We start from the raw sequence: 11,683 nt of genomic DNA, 5'->3' as shown, positions 1-11,683 counted from the left end.
AAGGATTCTCTGAGAAGATAGTTTCTCAAGCTGATTGGCACTGGGTTTCAAAAATGCAACTGAGGGGCGCCTGGGTGGCTCAGTCGGTTGAGCGTCCGACTTCGGCTCAGGTCATGATCTCACGGTCCGTGAGTTCGAGCCCCGCGTCGGGCTCTGTGCTGACAGCTCAGAGCCTGGAGCCTGTTTCGGATTCTGTGTCTCCCTCTCTCTCTGCCCCTCCCCCAATCATGCTCTGTCTCTCTCTGTCTCAAAAATAAATAAACGTTAAAAAAAATTATATTACAGAAACGCAACTGAAAACAACCTTTGCTGAACCAGAAACCTGGAAAGCTCCAGTGAATCTAGAACTTAAAAAAAAAAAAAAAGAGCGAGACAAAAAAGAAAAAATTAGGGGTTTGCCATGCGTATTCCATAAGTATTTACCCTGTTCAAAGAAGCAGAACTTGGAATGTGATTTGTTTTACAAAAATTCTATGTAGACAGCTCTTTCCGTACAGGTTCTAAGGCTCGTCTGCAGTCCTTAGCCTGCCCGTCGTCCGGGTCCCACCCACCCCGACTGTGTTCACACGCGCTGGGGATGGGATCCCCGCCACAAGGTGCCACACACCTGCCACAGGTGAGGAATCCAGGAGATGCTTCTTGTGGGAAGGACGCATGAAAGGTTTCTTTGTCTCGAACTAATTTTTTCCATTTGGTTTTCAAGTGCTGTATTATTAATGTTTTAGGTAAACATTCCAGGAAGACTTGGGGAATCTTTTATTGGCTTTTTTTGTTTGTTGTCGGCTTACTTTGTTTTGTTTTGGGGTCAGAACTCTTTGTAAGACACAGGAAACGACTCTGGCTGCTAGAATAGACATGAATCCAGTATTTTTGATGTTTTGATCACCTTGCTTCAGACATGGCTTTAAGACACGGCTTCTGACAGAGAGACTAGATCGTCCAGGCTTGGGTCAGCGGTCACCCCTCAAGGGAACCAGGGGCCCTGATTGGCAGATCCTCCAGTCTGTATCCAACGGTGAAAACTTTGTTCCCCAAAGAGAATTGGAAGGCTGTTATTGGAGAAAGAGAAAAATCTGATGGCAGCGTTCCATGGAAACAGTGGTTCTCAACCCTCATGACTAACTCAACACCTGCCTTTATGGCAAATATTGTGTAATGCTGCCTCACACCCCGGAAATGAAATTCATGAGTAATATGACCTACTTATACGCATAATTTAAAAAATTAGAATATTGCCCTAGTCACCATATCGAGGAGAAATAAAAGGAAATTAACTTATAGGATATTGCTTATGATAAAAATAACAAAACGGTAGAACTATACAAAATTTGAGGATAATAAAAACGCACTTGGGAGCAGCTATACTACAAGATTTAAAGAATCAGTGAGATGTTTGCTTCTGCTGTGGATGAATAAGTGTATTTAAAAGCCGCAAAACAGGGCGCCTGGTGGCTCCGTCGGTTAAGCGTCTGCCTTCGGCTCAGGTCACGATCTCTCGGTCCGTGAGTTCGAGCCACGCATCGGGCTCTCTGCTGGAGAGCCTGGAACCTGCTTCAGGTTCTGTGTCGCCCTCTCTCTCTGCCCCTCCCCCTCTCGCACGCGCTCTCTCTCTCTCTCTCTTTCTCTCTCTGTCTCAAAAATTAGCATTAAAAAAATAAAAATAAGTAAAAGCAGCAAGTCAATGAGAAGCCAGCCTGTACAAGACATATTCAAAACGAAAGAACACACGTGGGGCAGACACTGGAGTAAAACCTATTCAATGCACATGAACAGGTTCAACAAAGTCATTTGTGTTCCCAGGCTGGAGGCTCAGTTGATCACAAACAGGGCCCGTACTTAGGGGAATATCCAGAAAGACATTTACAAGCCCTGCGGGGCACAGGGGAGGATATGGTGGGAGTTGTAGCGTCCCTGGGCTCCTGTCCACTAAATGCCAGTAGCCTGTTGGGTAAAATTGGGAAAGATTTTGCAATGTGGTGGGTGTCTTCACTAGCTCATCGTCCCAGGTGATCTTCCCCTTTGCTTGTCTTAGACTAGGTTTTTATTTTTACAATCCCGTAAGGATAAAAGTTCATTTATAGCAAACTGATAGTAACGCAAATCATTCCTGTCCATAGAAATGCATGTTATGTCCAGGGGGTGTTTTTAACTGATTTTCTCCGCCGCCCCCACCCCCCCCCCCATTATGGAAGAAGTCTCTTTTGCACGTATTAATGAAATTCATTTCAACCTTCCTAATGGCCTACAAATGTGTGTGCACTTTGCATTTCTCTTTTTTATTTATTTATTTAAAAAAATTTTTTTGGTGGGGGAGGGGCAGAGAGAGAGGGAGACACAGAATCCGAAACAGGCTCCAGGCTCCGAGCTGTCAGCACAGAGCCCGACGCGGGGCTCGAACCCACAAACTGCGAGATCATGACCTGAGCCGAAGTCGGAAGCTTAACCGACTGAGCCACCCAGGCGCCCCTGGATTTTTCTTTGACTTGGTTTTAAAACTTTTCTGGCTCCTTCATTACCGCGTTCACACCTCTGACACATTCATCGAGTATTTGTCTGAGAGTCATAGTTTTACCTTTTTTTGGGGAAAATTATTCTTGAACAATCCCAACCCTTGCGTAACCAGAAGTGAGCCCCTCGACCTTTCAGGCTCCCCGTAAGGCAATACTACACGAATGGAATCACTGCGTTAACACACACGCGCGCGCGCACACATCTACGAGCCGAGAAATGACAAACCTGAAGAAACCTGATAGTCCCTTATCTCTACCCTGTGGCCGCGTAGCACGATATCTGATTGGATGCTTCATTGTTCTTGCTTCACAAACCCTCCGCTGTGGGTCCTTAGGGTTTGAGACCTCTACCTCCAGCTGCGGTCCTCAAGAGCCACACTTCGTTCACAGCCGTTTTAGTTAATCCACGATCTCAGCTTTTTGGCTCTTGCAGGAGGAAAATCACAACTCGAGATGACCCAGTACCCTTTGGCATTTCTGTGAAAGGGAATTACATCCTGTGTAATTCTAATCTTCTCCGCCACGGTTGTTTCTTTGGTGTCGTGGGGGTAGTGTTAAGCCTCAAAAGGAAAAAGAAGGAGAAAATCCGAGGAGACCACCCCCCAAGTCTGAAATCCTGTTAAACCTTCAGACAAAACCAAACCCACCAGGGCTTGACGACATGAGCTCACGGGCAGGGCGGAGCGCGGCCGTCGTGGTGCGATTCTGCGGGTTCCTTTGTGAAACCCGGGGTCCCCTCCATCCGGATGGCGGTGGACGGGGAGGGTTTCCCATTTCCCGGGTCTCCTGGTTGTTGGGCTACGTGGAACGGAAGGGACCACTCTCTGATCTCTGGGTTCGTGCTCATTTTCATAACCCTAGTCTTTTTAAGAGCAAGGGACAGAAATCATCACCGAAGACTTGCAGCAGAACACGGAAGGGGCTTGAGGCATGTGCTGTCCCAGAGATGGTGGGGCCAACTTTTGGGCTGAGGACGGTCGCGGAGCAATCAGGGGGAAATCAGAGAAAGGCTTCACAGAAGAAGTGACAGATGCAGAGGGATGAGTAGGAGCTCACCCGGAGAAGTGGGGACTGAGGGAAAGGCATGTGGGCAGAGGGAACAGTCTATGCAAAGGTATGGAGGCCCTAAGAGCTGTTGCTGACAAGAGAGTGTAGGGCGTGGCCTGCAAGTGGTGAAATTTTCTGAATGACGACTCCGTTTCTCATGTCCCCAGGCATTCCGATCCTGAGTTACCTTTTGAGAGTTGCCCGAGCGCAGGGCATGGTGGAGAACGCAGAGAAACACACAGCACATCCCGTCCTCCCGGAGCTCTCTGTAGCCAGACAGGCTCATAAAGGGGAGCAAGACTGAAGGATCTGTTAGGTGTTCAAGGCATCAGTAGATGGTCGCTGAGCACACGCTGTGGATCCGTGCCTGACTCACCGGGTAGGGACAGAGTAGCAAAGCTCATTAGATAGTGGCCGGGTCATTCATTCTTTCCTCCGTTCGTGTATTCACAAATATTTATTGGCACTTGCCTTATGTGCCTGGCACAGCTGAGGTGTTTGGGAGAGAGAGGTGAACTTAACTTGGGCCGTCGAAGCCTCTCAAGCTATTCCATTGCCTTCCCCGAGTGTCCTCCTCTTTCCTGCCCTTGACTCTCCCCCTTCCACCTGCTCTGGCCACACAGTGACAGCTTCCCTCTGACGCCGAGTCCCTAAGCCACCCAATTTCCTGTGCCTTATTAAAATGATTAAAACACAAAGTCCGAGCGCAGCTGTTATCTTTCTTGTCGATGCGCAGAGAAAAGACACAGGCAGAGAAAAGAAGAACCTAAAACGCTGTGACATTGGATATCGGTCCAGCCCAGCGAGACAAAGGCTGGACGATTCTCCGGTCGGCACGTGGCAGTTCACCAGGCGCTCGGTACGGAGACTCTTTGAAACAATGACACCGCGTGGTGGCAGCTGTCATTCACTGAGGCTCTCGGGGGCTGTCTGGTGCTGGGGAGTCAGGAAGGGAATCGTTTATACACAGGGCTTAGGTATATCAGTCAACATTCATTGAGCACTTCCTGTGTACCCGGCACGCTCTAAGCATGCCCAGGTGTCATATATAATTCTTGGGGAGGGCAGTGTTATCAGTCATGTTTCAGGGGAAACTGAGGCAGAGGATGGCGAAGTGTTTGCTCCTTGTCCCACCGCTAGTGAGAGATGGAATTTGGACTTCATTGTGGTGCGTTTACTGCACACACTGTATCCGAAAAGCCCAGGTCTGGAGGAAGAGAGCTGATGATCACGACAACCAGGATTCCGTGCCCCCAGACCCTTCTTGTACATGACCGTGGGCCGTGGGGCTGGGCTTTCATTCAGACACTCCCAGTTGGTGGAAAACAGCCTCTGAGATATTTCTCATCATGTTCCACGTTCGGGGCAACACTCTTCCATCTACTGTTGTCTGCTGCTGACTCTCTGAGTCTGTGTGCACATGCACACGTGTGTGTGTGTGTGTGTGTGTGTGTGTGTGTGTACATGTATAGTGTGTGCAGAAGCAGCATCTCTAAAGTCATACTGGGCTTGGAGCCTGGCTCAGCCACTCCCAGAAACAACCTTGGGAACACTGCTTAAACCCTCGGTGCCTCAGTTTCCTCCTCTGTCACACGGTGACAATCAACCCCACCTCATAACATCCGTCGATGTGAGCATTAGATGAATTAGTCCGTGTGGAGCTTAGATGGGGGCCCGGCACGGGGTCGGTGCTGGATGAATGTCGTTCCTTGTTACCCTGGCTCTGTTGGGCACGTAGCCCAAACTCCCTCTCCCCGGGGACGGCTCCTCTCTGGACGCAGGCGAGAGGCATCCTGGCCCCCTGGAACCTAGCTGGGTGGCCTTGAGCCAGCTGCTTCACCTCCTTGTGCCTCGGTTTCCTCCTCTGGAAAATGGGACAATAATCACACTTCCTGCCTGGGAAGGCAGGGCCATTAAGTATCCGTTGCCATTTCTACCATTACCTGCCTTGTCTCCCTTCCTCCTCCAGCTAGGTACTGAGCCATGTACTCCGCTCCACACACTCATGGCCTGGGGTCTTCCAGGTCCCTCTGCTTGGATCGCCCTCCCCTGGACCTTTATTTGGTGACTTCCTGTGCGCACGTTGTCTCCTTAGTGAGGCTTCCCCGACCGTGTATTTGATGGAGCTCTTGGCCCAGCACCGTCCATTCTCCATCCCGGCAGTCCGCCACGCACAGCTAGGGGGCAAACCCAGCCCGCTGTGTTTGTCAATAAAGTTTTATTGAAACAGCCACACCGATTCGCTTACGTGTCGTCTGTGGCTGCTTTCTCGCTACAGGACATTGTTGAATAGTTGTGACACAGACTGCGCCCCGCGGAGCCTAGAGCATTTAGCCTCTGGCCCTTTACAGAAAAGGTTTGTCGGCCCCCGTTCTGTCCACATGTCATTTGATTCCCACCGACCTTCGGTCTGGCTCCCAGTGCCAGACGCTGAGGCAAGGTAAGGGGTTTATTGTGGGACACCCTGCAGGGCAGTGGGGCAGCGGGACAGGGCAGGTGGGCTGCAAGCAAGCCCTCAGGGTCCCAGCCATCACTGGCAGAGGCATCTGGGGTGTCCGCTCCCAGCACTTCCCAGGTCAGGAGGACACCATCAGGAGGCGTCTGGGGCTCGTGGTCAGATCGCAGGTGGCAAGGACCGGCTGGCTGTGAGTGTTGACACGGGGTGTGGGCTGTGTTGACAGTCACATTGTTTTCTTGTCTGTCCTTATCTGTCCCCTGCTTGAGCAGATACTCATCACCATGGACCTTCACGGGGGAGGGACGCTGAGGAATGTCGGCTGAGGGCATCAGGGGTTCTCATCTCCCGGGGTCTCTCTACCATCACGATCACAGACGTCTGCCACGGATTCTGCCTCTTCTGTTCATTTCTGACAAGACACGGCAGGTTTGTTTGGGGTAGCAGACAAGGACGTTGAGGTCCGGAAATGTGACCTATCTCAAACCTTGTGGTTGCTCAGGGACCAAGACTCTCCAAGTCTTGCCATATCTCGACGTAATCTGTCCTCTAACCCGTGGGAGGGCAGAAGGGTTCACCCACCACCTCGCCCAGTGTCCACTGCGTGTCCTCCATGCGACCAGGGGGATCGTTAAATGCACCCAACTGTCTAAATGCTTCGAGGGCCTCACCTTACCCTAAAAATAAAGACCAAAGCTCCCAGATGTGCTGTGTCAGTTCAGGATGGTTTGATTGTGTGTAACAGAGACTTCAAATAACTGTTGCCTGAATAAAGTAGAAGAAACAGAGGAAAGATCCGGCGTGGCTGGGCCCAGTAAGTCTAGGGACAAACGTCAGGGGGCCGTCAGAGAGGCAGCCACGATCACATCCTGTGGGGCTGGTAGCGTGAGACCTTCACTCTGGGCATGGGGAAGAAGTCAGAGGATTCTGAGCAGGTGAGTAACGTGATTTTATTGACTTTGAAAGCATATGCTTGTCTCAGTCTGTGTATTAGATTTATATGAATGACTGTTCGGTTAGTATAGTATCTGCCCTCCCAATCTGTAGCCCAAATGGACCATCCATGGTGGCGGGGGCCACGCCTATGTTTTTCTCAGCGGCGTATGTCCCGCTTCTAACACATTGCTGGGCAGATGGCAGACAGTCGACAAATATTTGTTGAGGATAGAGAGAAGGGAGGGATACAGTGTTTAGGGTGGACCCCGGGGCAGCCCTCTCTCTGCCCGTTTCATACGTGTACATCCCGGGTGGACTGGCTCCGTCATCTCCCAGGCTGTGTCTACATCTGATGTTTAGCATATAAAAACCTTTCGGGAACGACCACATTGATCCTGAGGTTGCCTTCGTGCTGAGCCAGAATGAGTAATGATGCGAGGTGCTTCGACAACAATTCAACCGTCTCTTCGTTGCTCTAAAGGAGAGTGGCTAAAGAGACAGAGGCCTTCGGGGAAGCGGTTAAGCATTGTGTGTCACCCCTGAGGACAACCATAACTGGAGGATGATTTATTGCAGCCTTCTGGCACGGGAAGAGCCAATGGCTTACAGGGGAAAATAGCTCTTCCGTGGCCACCCGCCTGGAGAGTTGAGTGAGCATTTGTGCTTCGTTTAGCTGTCCAGAAACTCGGAGCTCCTTTCCTGCATCTGGCGAACTTCATACCTTACAAACTACCGGCTCAGCGGAACTCTAGCTACTCAGTTTCCCAGACTCCCTTGCAGCTAGGGCGGCAGGTGACTCCGGTTGTGCCCACGTATGTACGTAAACTTTGAATTGGAGTCTCGTCGCGTTGAGAAACAGGAACCTCATGAAATGCATTCTGGGGATGGCCAGCGAGCGGGGAGACTACGCGTCAGTGCTTCGGGCAGTGGGAGCCATAGCGTCTGCGTCCGACATACTGGAGGTATCTTCAGGTGAATAGCTCTGTGGGATGAGTCTTAGACCAAGTTCTTAGCTGGGTGGGCTTTCAGTTTGATTCTCTGGCCCTTCTGGGAAATTTCCCAGCTACCCACTGTGTTTTAGTAAAGTCCTTTTCTGCTTAAATTTACTATAAATTTACTAGTATGAGTTCTTTTGTTTTTCAACTCACCGCCCTGACTCACACCTGGTGCAGGTGCACAGAGCCGCCTCGCAGGGACCAGAGAGGCAGATGGTAAATCAAGAAGGTGCACGTGTTCTAGACTTAAGCAGGCACCTGGAAACGGGAACCAGGTAAACAACCACAGGCTGTCTACAATGGATCCCACTTACTTTCTCATAGATATTTATTAAATACTGTCTATACCAGGCACCGGGCTGGCTGCCGGGGATAAAGTACTGAATGGGACAGACAAGGTCCCTGTCCTCCTGAGGCTTCTATCCTGGGGAGTGGGGGGGGGGTAGGGAGACAGCAAGAGATAACACACAAATGAATAAATGAGATACATTCAGATTGTCGTAAGTGCTGTGAAGGAAAGGCACGCAGGGAAGGGATCTCTGATGGGTCAGTCTTAGGGATGAGAAGCAGCTGGCCAGCCTGGGGGTGGGGGAGCACGGGTGCCGGGGGGCGGGGGGAGAAATGGTAAGCGTATGGCCCTGAGCAAGACAGGACGTGGCATTGTTACAGGAGTGGTAAGGGTCCAGGCCATGCAGGGTCTCGTGGGCCACAGTGAGGAGTCTGGATGCTACTGGGTGGGAAGTCATTGGAGAGATTTACACAAAGGAGTGACATGGTATGACTTGTGTGGAAGTGTGGAAGTGGACCATGAGCCTGTGCGGGTGGCAGGGAGCGGGGGATCTGACAGGTGTGAGGGCTTGTCTACAGGGAAGCTCAGTAGAGACTCGGCACCCAGGGTTTTTGTTGGGGGTTGGTCACGTAGGCACCTTGCGGACGGGCAGAAGGACGGTGTTCCGCATAAACTACACCCTTCATCCATCCTGGGTAAAGATAGGGAGGGATATGGGGCGCCCGGGGGGCTCAGGCTGTTGAGAGCGTCCGACTTCAGCTCAAGTCACTATCTCGTGGTTCGTGAGTTCGAGTCCCACGTTGGGCTCGCTGCTGTCGGCGCAGAGCCTGCTTGGGACCCTCTGTCTCCCTCTCTCTGCCCCTCCCCCTGCTCGAAAATAAATAAACATTCCAAAAACATGAGGGGAGGGATAGAGAGAAGTGTGTGGATTCAGAGTCTACTCGGGGGTCGAGCTGTCAGGAAGTACTAATGGGTTGGGTCAGGGAACATAAGGCAGCGAGGTGTCAGTGCCTGATCATCATCAGACGGGGGGGATCATGACCATCACTGGTAATGATCACTGGGCGCTTTGGAGTTCAACCCCCACAGCTGCAGGTGTCTCTCTCACCGAGTCACAGAAATTTCACGACGAGAAGATTCTTAGCAGCCTCTGATATAACTACTTCCTTTGACAAGTGAGGAAACTGAGGCCCCGGGGAGAGTTAGCAGTCGGCTCAAGACTGGAATGTCCATTCTCTGATTTCGAAGTAAGTGCTCCTCCAATAATGCCCTTTTGAGGACAACTAAAAAGATCGGAGTAATAGAATGGGAAAGCCGGAAATGACCGTGGGCAGGTTACTAAGCTACCGTCTCTTGGCCGCCAACGTACCCTTCTAAACTGTTCTGTAATGCCACGGCTGAGACTCTACAGAGCCCACTTAGTCTTTCCCCGCTGGCTTTTTGCTGGGTCCCACCTATGTAGCAGCCTGGGCCCCATCGAAAGACAGAACCATACTATGATTTAAACAGGGGAAATGTTATATAAAGAATTATTAACCTATGATAAAAGAGTCACTAAGGGCCATAAGGAAACCCTAGATGGTTCCCTAGGGCTAAGGGACAGTCTCCTAGGAAGGACAAACTTGGACGGGGGCCCCTTCCAAAGGCTGGGGTTCAGATCTCTTCGTAAGATGTGGTTTACTGGCCCCTGGTTTAGTTCACTGCCGTAGTGCGGCAGCACCTAAGGAAGTCACCCACCTTCCGAATATTCACCAGTTCGTCTCTCCACCCCCCACGGCTGCCATTTTGGTCTGAGCCACCATCATCTCTCACCTGATGATTGCAATAGTCACCGAACTGGTCTTTTGATCTTGACCCATATTAGGTCAGTTTTTGAAGCAGAGCCTGCGATGGAGATCCCTATGCGTGTGACTTATTGAGGACATCTCCCGAAAGGAGGGAGGGAGGGTGGGAACAGGGAGGGGGGCGGGGCGGGGAAAGCTAAGTGAAGAAAGAGAGCAGCTTCAGCCTGAGCCCATGGGTAGCCCTGGAGCATGAATCGTATCCCAGAGTTGGTCCCAACTTGAGGCAAGGGGGCTGGCATTTGGACCTCCCTGTCGCCCCCGTCATTGGCTGCTCTGGGGCGTGCGTGGGGATTACAGCCTCCTGAGCAAGGAAGCTCCCATTTGGGCTAAGTGCAGCTCTCACTCTGGGGAGGGGCGTCTACGAGCCTCTAGTGAACTGGATCCAGACCTCGAGTCCAGTAGCGTCCTGCTCAAGCCCCGACCTTGCCCTTCTCTGGCCGTGGGACTTTGGGTGAGCTTCTTCCTCCCTGTGGTTTCATTTCCCATCTGAAGGTGGGGCCCGGCCCGCCAGCTATCCACGGGACTAATTCTGGGGCCGGACACATGGGCACCAATTTTGAACGCCCCTCTGGACATCCATGTAGATTAAAAAGCTGTCTAAGACGACCTGAGCCCAGAACCCAACTCTATTTTGCATAGACACAAGATTACTTTTTTTCCTTGTTTGGAATGATCTGGAGTTTTCAGGAATAAACTATGGTGTAAGTTAAGGGAAGACGGTGCTTTGTTTCGCTCAGGACCCTTTACCAAGGTCCCCTTGCCCGTTTGAAGGCTTGAATTACCAATGGCGAAGCTTCTCCGGGTGCCTGAGTTGCCCCCACACAGCAGAACTGTCTCGGGTCTGCGTGTGTAGCTTCATTCACTGGGATTCTACGTCCAAGTTCAAGCATCTGATTACTTGACTGTACCTTCCAGATGAGTTGTGCCAGAGCATTTACGTGTCGGAACGTGTTTTATTTTGTCATGAATTCCTTTCCTTTCCCCCTTCATCTTACACTTGGGATATTACATTTATTTAAAAATGCGTATGTAGGTAGGTGATATTAATTATGAATTTCATTCCAGTTGAATAGGAGCCGTGAAATATTTGTTTTAAAAACCAGGCCTTGGCTCTGATACAGCTGAGAACCACACATCTGAACAGAATTGGCAATGTCTTCTCTTTCCCCAGGGGACCCACAGCCTCATTCAGAGACGCGTTTGAGCTACTTGTTAGCTTGAGCCGAATTTTACAAGGACAGAGTCCTCTTTGCCCTCCGGTCCCATCTAATTCTCCTTTGTTGTGATATATACCTCCTTTTAAGGCGTCTACTGAAGACCCAAGTACTTTTCATCCCGCCCCCGTGGGCCCCCGTGTCCTGGAATGGTCCCTACCAACGGAGTGTGGCTGGCTGCCTCCCCTCCTCTGGGCGGAGCAGAACTGGGCTTTTGCCAGATTTAGGTCTCTGTCCAGTGAGCAACTAATTGCTTTCCTCTGTAGGAGACACAACAACAACCGAGAAACAAACAAACACACTTTTTAAAAAAGCAGAAACGCTTAGTCATGCAAATCAGGGCAAGGAGAGGGTAAAGAAAAGAGCCTCATTCTCATGCAACAGCTCCAGCGG

General features: G+C 50.9%; 1 long non-coding RNA gene across 2 annotated transcripts; it reads left to right on the top strand.

The window, feature by feature from the left end:
• Positions 1-253: 253 nt before the first annotated feature.
• LOC121026270 (uncharacterized) lies at positions 254-6,597 on the top strand. 2 transcript variants are annotated; one of them, XR_005788320.1, is made up of 3 exons: positions 254-616; positions 4,294-4,416; positions 5,836-6,597. It is a non-coding gene; the product is annotated as an uncharacterized LOC121026270 (long non-coding RNA). The 2 variants fall into 2 exon arrangements; XR_005788319.1 differs by lacking the exon at positions 5,836-6,597 and adding an exon at positions 5,527-5,744.
• The last annotated feature ends 5,086 nt before the right edge of the window (positions 6,598-11,683 follow it).

The sequence above is a fragment of the Herpailurus yagouaroundi genome, unplaced genomic scaffold (genome assembly GCF_014898765.1).
Source record: "Herpailurus yagouaroundi ecotype Mexico unplaced genomic scaffold, PumYag 68031, whole genome shotgun sequence".
Classification (NCBI taxonomy): Eukaryota; Metazoa; Chordata; class Mammalia; order Carnivora; family Felidae; genus Herpailurus; species Herpailurus yagouaroundi.
This window is presented reverse-complemented; position numbering and strand designations above follow the sequence as displayed.